We start from the raw sequence: 14482 nt of genomic DNA on the forward strand, positions 1-14482 counted from the left end.
CCTTCTACTAAGGCATCTAGTGTTTGTGTGTGTCTCTTGTAAGAGTGTGTATTTTCCCAAGTCTGACTATCATTAACCAAAAAGATAGTTTCTACATTACCGTGCGTCGTGTGAATGTTCACGAAGTGAATGTAATGGGAAAATGAAATAATACTATGGTGTAGTGTCGAACTACAACCGTACCAATTACCTAAAGTCTAGGGTAATTCTTCTAAGTACTGTAGCATTTATTATAAATAACTACATCGGTACTCAATTGACTTATTTGAGGGATAAGGTATAATGTGATGGCTAGATCCCAGGCTATACGCTCCCCTGTCAAAGGAATTTTGGGACCTACCCACGACCCCTGCATGTGTGCAAGCCGTGAGCATCCACATTACTATGATCATGTATACTCGATATAACTATCACAATTGCGTTGTGATTCATCGGTATAGTTAGATCCTGAACTGGTTCCATGCTATAGCACCTAGTGACGTCTGTTCTATGTATATGTAAGCGTACTCATGTAAACATATCTATGTAATAGTATAGTAATGTATTGTAATGTTCTAGCTGTAATGTATGCTCTCTCTATCTAGCAAGTATAGTAATGTACTGTAATGTTCTAGCTGTAATGTATGCTCTCTCTATCTAGCAAGTATAGTAATGTACTTTAATGTTCTAGCTGTAATGTATGCTCTCTCTATCTAGAAAGTATAGTAATGTACTGTAATGTTCTAGAAAGTATTGACTCATGAATGAACTAACTCATTGTATGATATCGCATTCTAGTAATAGTTCTAGTATCTTCCTAAACTACCCATATGGTAGTTTACTAGTAATCTAACTGGTACGTATGGACATGGATGTATGGATGTATACCCTTGCTACCCAAGGACATTGGACGAACTGGAAGGACCTTTATGACTATATATGTACACATGATATATAACTAATATTTAAACGACCTTCGGACGGATACCCGATATCCCACCAGACCACATCCAAATCGAGGAAAAGGAAATAGGGTGGATAGCATTCCTAAGTCCTTTCAACATTTCTTATATAACTATACATATATAGGCATGCAATTTATAATATAAAAGCATAAAATAAGTTTTGTAAAACCTTTGAACATAATTATTATCTAAGAAAAGATCGACTTGATGTCAATCTATAAAACGGTTTGAAAGCATGGGTTTGATAAAACAGTTTAGTATAAAGAAACATTTGTTTGAAACACAATTGTAAATAAGTTTGAAATGAAACATACAGAGTAAAATGTACAGTGTAATAAGGAGTTTTAAACACATAAAGTGTTTATGAAAAACATTTGAAGGAAACGGTTTGGTAAAACAGCTAATGAGTAGCCAATCATTTGAATGCTGCTTATTAATCACATGTGATTGATATAATAATTAGCATAATTCTACTTGTATCCCCCCCATAAAACATTTAAAAACAGTTAGAACATTGATTAAGGGGTATGAACTCACATGTAGCAAGTGGATCGGAAGGAAGTGTCAGATAAGTGCTTGGTGTCAAGTGAAGACTTAGACACGCACAAAGATCCTAATAACATATAAGGATATATGTATATAAACAATTAGTCTTTAAAGAACTAATAAACAAAGTCAAGACACTCTAAGGCATGACAAACACTTTGTATAAGTGTTATAAGTGCTAAGGAGTGCATCTAAGTGTTGTAGGGAAAGGCTAGTATGATTGGGGTTCAAGGAACACTCTTAAAATGAGTTTACTCCGTAAGGACCAACACCCCTTGAGTTTACGGTCGTAAACTATTGAGTTACGGTCGTAAACTCCTAACCTTTTGACCATTTGGTGAATTGAAGTCTTCTAAGCTATTCCAAGCATTCCTACTTCATGATTTAGCCTTAGGAAGTGTTGTGTGGCATCAAAACACTCCTAAATGGAGTTTACGGTCTAAGGACCATTTCTCCATGAGTTTACTACCTTAAACTCATGAGTTTACTACCTTAAACTCCTAAGTTTGGTATTTGGCAGTTTTCAAGTCCTTAGCTCAAACATGGCACTAGTCTAGGTTAGATTCTAGGCATAAGGAACAACCATGGGCCATTTATGGGACATTTACACAACATTTGATGTGTTTATGGTTTTGGGAGATCCCCAATCCGTAAACACATAAAAATATATGATTTTGGTGTTTTTTGTGTGATACACTCATCAAGGATGGATCTAGACAAGTCCCTAAGGCATTGTGAAGCATCTAGACACCCTAAAGCACCCTAAGGCACTATATTTGGTGTTTACGGTTTTGGGAGCCTCCCAAAACCATGAACACCTTGTTCTTGGTGTTCTTGGGACTTTTCCTTGGTATAAACATGTATAGCTAGCTTTAAATGACTCTAGGATAGAAGTACTTACATTGTGGAAGCTTGAAATGAACTTTAAGTCCAAGAACAGTAGTGTGTGTTCTTGGTGTTTTGGAAAAACTAGTCAAAAAACATAAATGAATGGATTAAAGGATGTACAATCACTAGATTAAGTGATATACTAACTTGAAAGGGCTAGAAACACTTACTAGATTGAAGATTTTGAATAAAAACTTGGATGATACTTGAGAGGATATTTTGGAGTTTACTCTTTTGGTGTTTGGGGAGTAAACTCAATAATGACTAGTCTTGGGGAGTAAACTCATACATAGGTATGAGTTCACGGTTTTTGGGTGATTTTTTAACCCAAACCTAAAGTTTGGTCGGGAATTTCTAAGACGCGAGGTGTTTGCGATTTTTAAAATTCAAAACCCGAGACGGCACTTTCTTTCACCCGTTCGTTTAAAAATAATATTAAATAATCAAACGAACTTTATATTTCTTAAAAATAAGAAATAATGACATTGACTTATGATACGAAGTGGTTGACTTTTAGGGTTTGACCGAATGGAAATTTCGGGTTGTCACAGTAGGTGTCTATTTCAAATTTTTAAGTCGTAAAGAAAATCTGGATATCCTTCTACAGTTATATCCGTTTATTCGAGTTCTTTTTTTAATCATGTTGTCTATGATATCTTTTGTTCATCGTGGTTACATACCACTACTAGAAAACTAGGGCAACAGCTACGACATAATCCGTAGCTATTCGGTAGATATAAGGCGATACCTACGGATTTGCTACGGAAAATGCCCTCTAGCATAAATGCCCGTGGGAAATTTTTACCTATGGAATTGCTACGGACTAGCTACAGAATAGCTACGGATTTTTCCATACGTATAATACCTACGGAATAGCTACGGACAATAATTGCAACGGAATACCTACGGATTGCCGACGGGTGTATGTTCCTACGGAATAGCTACAGAATCACATGGCTACGGATTACCCATGCAAGTATTTTCCTACGAAATAGCTACGAAACTGTTTAGCTATGGATTTCCTACGAATTAACGACAAAACTCAAGTTTAACTAAAATTGACTTTCTTCCTACGGAATACCTAGGGACCTATTTAGCGACGAATTTCCATAGCTAGTCCGTAGCTAATTTCATTTTATAAAAAAAAAATTTAAAAATTTAAAATTTTCCATTTTTTGTCAAATACCATATCAATTCAATTTCTCCAAAATACACCAAACAATGTCCTTAATACCAACTTTGACACATTCAATTCCATTGTCTTAAATACCATACAAATGTCTCAAGTACCATACAAATTAAGCATAACAAAACAAGTAAAAAATACAAGTGTTTACAAATTCAATTGTTCCAAAATACTTATCAATTGTTACAAAATACTTATCAATTGTCCTCGGGTGGATTACCGGGGGGGGGGGGGGGGGGGGACCAGGGGGTTGATTTCCAGAAATATTTATCATCCTTATAACCATCTCCATTTGTTCTTTCATTTGTTGTTGTTGTTGTTCCATGATAGAAACTTGTGCATACAACCCATCATCCTAAAAACTGGTAACACAATTCAATACTTAAACAATAATAGCAATGTATTTTAGTTTATTGTAACAATGCAGTTTAGTTTATAATTATAGCAATACACTTAACTTTTAAAACCATAATAGCAACATCTATTTATTTATTATCAATTTAATCAATATTATCAACAAACTACATAACCTTTAACCAAAATAGCAACATACTTTTGTTTATTATCAATTTAATCAATATTCTCACCAAACTAGCTAACTTTTAACCATAATAGCAACATACTTTTGTTTATTATCAATTTAATCAACATTATCAACAAACTACTTAACTTTTAACCATTATAGCAATGTACATTTGTTTATTATCAGTTTAATCAATATTATCAACAAACTACCTAACTTTTAACCATTATAGCAACCTACTTTTGTTTATTATCAGTTTGATCAATATTATCAACAAACTACCTAACTTTTAACCATTACAGCAACGTACTTTTGTTTATTATTATTTTAATCAATATTATCAACAAACTATCTAACTCTTAACCATTACAACAACGTACTTTTGTTTACTATCACTTTAATCAATATTATCAACAAACTACCTAACTTTTAACCAGTATAGCAACTTACTTTTGTTTATTATCCGTTTAATCAATATTATCAACAGACTACATAACTTTCAACCATAATAGCAACGTACTTTTGTTTATTAACAGTTTAATCAATATTATCAACAAACTACATAACTTTTAACCATAATAGCAACATACTTTTGTTTATTATTAATTTAATCAGTATTATCAACACACCTCTTGTTGCGTGCTATCCGACTGGGTGGACTGGGTGGATTGGGAAGATGGAGTCCCTAAAACCAAAAAATGTATATCTGATGCTCCTATCCCATAGATAGCACCCTTCTTCTTTCCTTTTCTTCTAAGTTGGCTTTCCTCCCATACATCTACATCATCCTTACGGTCTACAGGATCTTCACCAAATTTGTTGACCAACCCCTGCAGATACGCATCCTACAAATTACAAAAAAACAACACGATTGTCATATACAAAAATGAGACAATCAATATACATAAATGATAAAGATAACTTACTTGTGCTTCTTTGGCCGTCTGCAAGCAATATTCAAGATTTTCATGATTTCCCTCAAAATATATTTTCTTCGACTCGGCAGTGCCATGCGTCTTCACGAAAACATCATACTGTGTGGGTGGTTTACCCATCAATTTTTCCTACATAAAAGTCAATGTACAATTAATGTAGTTAGTGTTATAACAAAATAAGAATAATAAAATTTATTATTGTGATACTTACTAATTTCCTACGATGTTGGTCAAATCCTATGCTACCCGCAGTGTGTCTTGTTGTTGACCCACTAGAATCTGCGGTGTTGCGGTTCTACTGAGTGATTTTTGAATTCTTTTGCCACATCTCTATGGACCAATGCTTTGAAAAGAAAAAATATATATAAGTACAATAATATAACAAGAAATAAAAAACTTAACAAAAAAATAATAATGTATCATATCCGTTACATCACACAAACGATGCCACACAGTCTCCGGTACGCATTCGGGGCGGTAGTTATGCATCCCATCATAGTAGGTACAAAAGTTGGGGGGTCCCATCGTTCGGGGCGGTAGTTATGCGTCCCATCATAGTAGCTACAAAATGACGTGTCTGAAAACATTAGATTGTGATTTCTAGTCCAATAATCTAGTGGTGGCGGGGAGTGTGGAAGTTTTTGTACACCCGTCCCATCATAGTTTCAGACAGGTCATTTTATAAAAATTTTGGGCTTCAAGATTTGGGTGGTGTGGTGTTTGTTGATAATAAGAAGCCTCAGGTTGATGCATGCTTTCGATGACCATCTCCTCGTATCTACGATAATCACCAAAATCGTTATTCATGTGTTGACCCGTTTTAGGATATGAACTTTGAACCACGTGTTGAGCTGATATTGGGTTTGAACATTGACCAATCTCTAGTGTTGGATATTTTCGCCATGTAAATACCATAGTGAATAACCATTCATGAATCCTCGGGCAATAAGATGGTTAAAAACTAATTCTCTCGGGTGGTAATAAATATTTTTGCATTTCACAAACGACGACTATCGAGTCTCTTCGTGTACATCCATTCTCTATTAGACAACATTTTGATCTAAAACTACATTTCGATTTTAAAATGTTAGAACTCTAACATTTCAATATAATAGTGTAACATCCCATTTAATCTAATATGTATAACTAACGATACATAACATACTACACATTTCAAGTTACAAAAATCCATAAAAAATTCATAACATACTATTAACCTAACATTTCAACAAATGATCAATCTCATAATATGCATTTTAAATTAACTAAAAATCCATATATAAACATTTAACTAACATTTTTAACAAATTTAACAAATTAACTTAACATTTTTTTATATAACATATATATATATATATATATATATATATATATCATATTTAACAAATCTAAAACCTCAAATTCAACCTATATTTAATATTTAACAAATCTATAACCACACGTTCAAAAAAGTGCAGGAGGAATTTTAACAAATCTTAAACACCAAAATCAACCTAAAACATCACATTCAACAAAAAAAATCAACCTAAAACCTCACATTCAACAAAAAAAAATCAACCTTACCGACTCACATTCAACAAAATTAACCTAAAACAAAGTAATTTTTAAAAACAAACAAAAAAGGAAAAAAACTAGGGTTTACCTTTGTTGTCGTCGGCGATGGGATAATGCAGCATGGAAGAAGCACCGACAATGGCAGTGTCGTGGACGACGGAAAGGAGTTGGAGGAAGGAGCGCCGCCACCAGGAGGAAGAGCTCGTCGGCCACCAGAGAGAGAGAAGTTCACATTTTTTTTGTCCTTGTATTAACAGATAGCTGTGAGAGGGGGAAGACAGAAAAGGCAAGGAGCGTTTTTTATTTAAAAGACACCTACGGCGTAGCTACGACCGATAAAAAAATGAAAAAATGTTGCAGTAGGAATCAAACTCTAGTCTCACGCGTATCTAACCAACATTCTTACCAAACAGCCGGGTATGCCACATCCTTAATAGTTTAGTCTCCAGTTACTTTTATTTTGTTTCTGGAAAAATAAAGAAAAACAAGGTGGGGTAAGAATCAAACTCGAATCTCGGGCATAACTAACCAACACACTTACCATCCGACCGGGCATGCCACATCCTTGTTGAGTTAGTCTCCTATTAGTTTTATACACTTAATTTCTTTTTATGATTATTATTATTATTATTATTATTATTATTATTATTATTATTATTATTATCAATAGTCAAGTCTTAAAACTTTTTTTTATGATCGTTTTGTTTTTACATATTTAAAACACAATCAATTAAAAATTATACTAATAGTCCTAATAATAATAATAATAATATTCACAAATAATTAAAAACGTGTTTAACACACAAACAAACAATTAAAAATAATATATGTTTACTGTATAAATTAAATAATGAAAAAAAATATGATAATTATGGGAAATATGTATATTTGTAAAAGTATGTGTGTATGTGTGTGCTTATGTATATGTATGTCTATGTATATGTATGTGTATTTGTATGTATATGTATATGTAAGCATTACAACGTTAAACAATGAAATAGGTAATGGTGGTGGTGGTGGTGATATTGATGATGATGGTGGTGGTGATGGTGATGATGATGGTGATGATGATGATGATGATGGTGATGATGATAGTGGTGATGATGGTGGTGATGGTGATGGTGATGATGATGATGATGATGATGGTGATGACGATAATGATGATGATGATGACGATCATCATCATCATCATGTAGGTATACGTGTTTGTGAGATGTATGTGAACATATTAATAAGCATTATAATGTTAAAACACTAAACAAGCAATGGATCTCGTATGTGCACACTGCGTTATGAATGATATTAATAGCTATAAGTTTGTGAAAATATAGATAATCATGTATAGTAGATGTATGAAAAAATGGAGCGAAAAACGACGTTTGGTGTCCGAAAAATCGAAAATAAGAAAAATTCGTAGGTAATTAGCTACGGAATTCTAACGGAAAGCATATTCCGTTTAGTGGCTTTGACCCTCGGACCCTGCTCCCAGGGGTGCTTCCCTCGGACCCTCGTCAGTTCAGGGGCTTCGCCCCTAAATAGCAGTGTACTTTCAATCTTGAAAAAACTCAAACAAGTGTGCACTCTGCATCGCCCTTACTTGTTCAATGTTTGTCAAAATTGTATTTGGTCAACAAATTAATCCATTACACTTAAATACACTTTGGCAATACAAATCACCAAAAAAAAACTCCCCATTTAAGTGTATCTTGAATATCTTAAAACAAAACATAACAAAAACAAACTTATGCATAAATGAAATGTCGTGACGATTGAATTTCACATTAGTATATTGTTCATTCCAACTATTTGAATATCAGGGTGTCACTAAGGATTGAACCCTTTCTATTCATAGTGAATACACAAAGATAATAAACACAATAGTTTACATTCTCATACGTTCTAACTTGACATTATATTTTACTAGCTTGTGTCCTATCCTTTAATAAGCATATCAAATCAAAGTCCCAACTTCTTGAAGAAGCTAAACTTCATGCTTATATAGGTAGTCCTTCTATTCTTGCACATGCAAATTCAAATTTTCAAATGAACTATTAAGAAATGTCATTTCAACCTCCTTTACTTGTAGTACTAAACACATACCTTGGGATAATTATAATAATTTGTTCCATATTCAAATATCAAGCTTTCTACATTGAATGCATCATCTAATATTAAATTAAATAGGAATTGGGTATCTTAATATGAAAGATTCCAGGTCGACTTTAAACCCATCCCTACAGCCGCCTTGTGTGCAAGATCTCTAGCTAACCGTTTGGTTAAATGATTGGCTAAATTCAACTGAGTTCTTACAAACTCCATAGACATCATACCGGTCATGATGAGCTCATGATTCATGCTATGTCTAACACCCAAAAGTCTAGACTTCCCACACTTGACTATAAGCCTTAACCAAGGTTACAACACTATCACATATAATATAAATGGAAGATATCGGTTTAGGCCATAATGAGATTTCATATATCAAATTCCCTAGCCACTTAGCTTCTTTACCATCAAAAGACAAAGATACAAATTTAGACTTCATGGTTGAGTTTGTAATACAAGTCTGTTTCTTGGATGCCCAAGAAATGGCACCTCCTCCAAGAAGAAATACACAACTACTAGTAACAATGTACTTTTCAATCTTGAAGAACTTAAACAAGTGTGTACTGCACACCACCATTACTTGTTCAACGACTGTCAAGATTGTATTTGGTTAACAATTTAATCTATTACACATAAGTACACATTGGCAATACAAATCACCAACACATGGAAAGGGTACATTTTCCAACATCTTTAGTTGTATAGTTAGAACACTATTGTGAAAAAAATTATGTTCCAAATGTTATCTATATTGGGAAAGCTACATCTATTACTATGTGTAATGTTATATGTTATCGACTTTTATTTGGAAAATTTTCAAACAACACAAACATCCTACTTTTGAGCTTGCTAAATCCGATTTTCCGATATCGAAATACTAAGTGTGATATGTTTATAGATAGCCCTTATTATATATAACACAATGAAAAGAACTCACCTCAAACAGAATTAGTATAAAAGAGCTATGAAAGTTCAAAGTTGAGTCTTTTTAACATATTTTTTTTACTGAGAAGCCTACTTTGGACATAAAAATTATGACCTCCTGACCTCCAAATATTATTATTATTAAGCGCGGGTTGTAAAAAACTATTCATTCAAGAAGAGCTCTTGATTTCTTTTCATCTTTAAAATTTACCATCTTAATTACATATTGACGGTTATCGCATGTATCTTCTTCCTATATTCCTCCTTCTTCTAATCATTCTTTTACCTAGGATGCGTTCAGTTGATAACTATAAAATCCATAATTCGCTTTTTCATGGATCAATACAAGCACACTTTCATTTAATACAAGCATGTTCTCATTCAATTAGCCTATAGAGTACATTTCAATGTTATGAGTTCATTACTTTCATCATTTGATTCAAATTTCCTCAAGTATCAACTGCTTCAATTGCTTGCAACATTTCATTAATCATGGACCACAAATTGATAGAAAACCTTCTTGCAATTTAAGAAAACCTAGACAAGGTTCATATATTACACTTGTGTTTGGAAATTTCTAGTTTTTTTTTACATAATGCGATGAAGATAGTGAGCCACTAATGGATTACTATGAAAATTTTTAATCTGGTCACAGTGAAATCAAGAACGAGCTATGGGCATAACTATGAGATCCCTATTTTTTACGACCATTTTAAAACTTTTTGTTTATGATTATTTAAAACATAGTTTATTTATAAATGTGAAATTTGTCCTATAAAAATTAATTTCGAAGAAATTTTTTCCATTAATTCATTAAAAATTGGGATGTCATAACAGATACAAAACATAAGTATAAACAGGCCTTATTGTGCCTTAGACTAACACAACACAAAAATCATCAGAGACTCGCTCAAGCATACTCACACTCGATCACTCATCCCTACTTGTTCCTTAGCATCCTAAGGATTCTTACTTGGGTTGTATACAGATTCGGTGCTTTCAGTAGTACGGGCCCAATACTACATTCCACACCAACCTGTAGTCACCCTAAGTCCTCCTCCTAGGATCCCAGTTCACAAGTATGATGATTTTTATACATAAGAACATCCTATGTGCTCATACAAACCCTAATGCTTGGATTTAGGTTTCTCTATTGTACATGCAAGTTATCCAAGACTATAAACCCTAATTCTAGCATACAAGTAATCATATTAACATAAGAATGGGTTTAAGTTATTACCTTGATTGTTATGTAGCAATAACAATCACAATTCCTCCTTGTAATGACTTTAGAAAGCTTAAAGTCACAAATGTCACTCCTCTAATGGTTCACAAACACCAAGAGCAAGAGGATGAAGAGGAGAGAGGATGGAGGCTGCCCAAAACATGTTCTAACCCTAGAAGAGAAGTTCCCCATGTTTTTTGAGCCTTAAGGGTTCTATATATAGTGAGGCTATTAGGGTTATCTAACAAGGAAACCCTAATTTGGATGCTTAAGCCCTAAGCAACCCATGGACTCCTTTCCTTAAAGGCCTTGGACGATTTCTAATGGGTTTCTCCATAGAATTCGTACATCCTTATAATATAAGGCAATCCATGGCCCAATTGCAATTATCTTATAATTATAATTCCAGTCCCTTAAGTTTAATTAATCTCTTTTAGTCACAAAACTAATTACCAATTAATTATTGACTAATATTAATTAAACAATATGATTTCTCCTTTAATATATTATTCCCATAATATATTAATAAATCATATTTAATATTTTCTCTCCATAATTCATCCTATCAAGTTGCTTTGGTGAAGGCAACCCAAAAGGACCATGCACCATCGGGTCAAGCACATACCAAAATAGTTATGGACTTAGACACTAATCCAACAAAGTACTTTATCTCTCACGAATAACAGACTACCCACTTAGTAGATCTCTCATATAATCATCTAGGTATCTCTCCTAGATTATCTCTCGACTCAGTACTCTCTCTCTAAGTGCTTCATGTTAGATACTCTTACTCGGCACATACTCAAGATACATAACAACGACTCCTAGGTTAAGGCATCACAAATCAGACAACTCTAGCCCTAAATATGAATAACTTAGCCTATCCTCTAGCATGTATCACTAATATCTCATAAATATCTCATAACACAATTAAGTAAGGGTATTTTAGGAAATCACCGTTCGGGCTCTGGTTGATTGTACACACTGCCCCAACTCGTTTTCTCTTCAAACTCTTTCTTATTTTAGAAAAATTTATCTATTTTGAAAATCTTGCTCAAATCCTTAGTTTGAGTCCGGACACACCTGAAGATATATCTGAATCCCTCAAACCAAGGCTCTAATATCAACTTGTAACTACATAAATTTTCAAACAAAATTTTTCATTTTTAAAACACACAAAAACTCATAATATATCTCAAAAACATAATTGTCTCAAGTGTCAACACAATCCACATAAAAATGTCACTATCACAATACTCAATATAACATATAAGACCCTCTGGTCACACAAAGATTACCACTCTAGGTAAAGTATAGTGAGAAGACTCACCTCGTAACAAGCAAATAATAATCTCGTACACGAATCTCGAACTAGCCTCCGCCTAACACATAAGATAATGATCTCTAATTAACACTTTAATCATGAATCGAAATAAACTAGGTTATTCTCTCTCTCTCAAACTCATGAAATGGGTAAAAGACCATTTTACCCCTCCATGGTCCCCATACTCTTTGCCTTGACCATACCCTAAAGTCAACAGAAGTCAACACTCGAGTCAACTGTCCATGTTGACCTGACTCACCGAGTGCATCTATGTGACTCGCCGAGTCCCTCTTTTTCCTTCAGATCATTGCGAAAACCCAACTTAACTCGGCAAGTTGTCCTGTCAACTCGCCGAGTTACCCATGTCCAGACTCATCGGGGAAAAACCCTAGCCGATTTGTCGAGTCAGCTCTTTGACTCGTTGAGTCCCTTAAATCAAATCCTCATTCAGACGTTTTAAGGCAGATCTACCCCTCCAAACTCTAGATCTAGCCTCCCAAGATTTGAATGTTACGTAAAGCTTCGATCTTTACGTTCATGCATGGCATATTTGCTCCATAATGCCAATACAAGCTCTAACTAAGGTGTTTAAGCACAATAACTCTTTCATGGATACCTTTGGACTCTATGGACCTTACAAAGTCCAGATCTGATGTCTCAATGCTTGGCAAGCACAAGTCATGCCAAATCTCAAGGAAATATGGAATAAGCCCCAAAAGTTCCTCATTTACAAGTTCTAAACAACATGATGAGCAAGGTGATGGATTTTACCTTCCAACAGGAGCTCCAAGTGAATGAATACTGTATCTCACAACCATTCCTCATTCCTTGCTTGAATCTCACTTCTTCTCTTCCAATGATTGACCAAATAACTCAAATATTAGCTCAAACACTCTTTCTTAGCTCAATGGCCGATTATGGTTTCACATAGGAGAGTTGGGTGGCGGAAATGAGGACATAAGTTCCTTTAAATAGGTCCTAACCCCGAAGATTTAGGGTTTCATCTCACAACGGCAACTCGGCGAGTCGACTCTTTGACTCGTCGAGTCGGTCTTTAAACCCACGTGCTTAACCCAACTATACTCGACGAGTCAAACACCCAACTCATTGAGGCACTCATTAAATAAATAAAATAAATGAATAAATAAATGAAGTACCTGGGAGTCAGGATGTTACAAGGGTCGCCGGCTCGTTAGGGCCGAACAGGAAGGTCTTGGTCCATTAAGAGGATTTGAACTGAGAATGCTTGGGTTAAGGACCAAAGTTGAGTGGAATTTGGCTTATTGGATTGAGTTTCGGGCTTATAAGGGATTGTTTCGACCTAAATGTCAATGTATGAGAGTAGAATCTTAATGACATTGAAGTTTTGAATTTCGCTAGATGAGATGTTGTAAGGTTACATAAGGAGATTATATTATACAGGAATTCACATCTTAACCTAATTTTGCCAGTTGTGACATAAACCGAACACTAGAGGCTGAAGGTAAAGAAAAAGGTCCTTATCTTTAAAGTGGATTTCGATAAAGTATTTAATTCATTAAATTGAAACTTCCTAATTTCCATTATGAAGCAAATGAATTTTGTGGATAAATGGTTCTAATTGATAATGGGTTGTTTATCTTCTGGGAGGGCTTCAATAATCGTAATGACCTGTCTACAAAGGTGACCCTATCTCCTATTTACCTATCTCGGTCTTCTAGTTGGAGCGAATATGGAGTTACCTAAGAATTAGGAGCTAGTTATAGAGAAATTTAAGTGTCGGTTATTTCTTTTGGAGGATCCTCTACTATTGTCATCTTCAACATCTAATTGTCTTTTGAAAAAAAATTGCTAATGGAACCCTACAATGGAAGTATTTCAACTATAAACTTGATTTCAATTTTCAACAACAAATAATCACTAACTATTAACCCTAAGTCCATAGTTAAATAAACATAATTGCTAATTTCTAGTTTTCAACACGATGTCAAATAATGAAAATTTGAAATAACCTAATAATAAATAATAGGATTGAGTTATTTGTGTTACCTACTTGTTTCATTGTGCAAGGTGGGTGAAACTAGGGGTGACAATTTTCGACCAAAACCGTAACTCGACACGAAAATAAACGGGTTTGAATTGAGATTTCTGACCCGCAACCCCCCAAAACCCACTAACATGTTTATTTCATGGGTTGAGTTGGATTACTTGTTTAGGTTCGTGGGTCAACCCGCCAACCCATATATATATATATATATATATATATATATAATTAAAATTTTATTTATGAATTAATAGAGTATAGTAGGATAATTCGTTGGAAACTTGTTTTTTTTTTTCAAATATGT

This window comes from Lactuca serriola, chromosome 1 (genome assembly GCF_051521515.1).
Source record: "Lactuca serriola cultivar US96UC23 chromosome 1, Lser_US96UC23_V15, whole genome shotgun sequence".
Classification (NCBI taxonomy): Eukaryota; Viridiplantae; Streptophyta; class Magnoliopsida; order Asterales; family Asteraceae; genus Lactuca; species Lactuca serriola.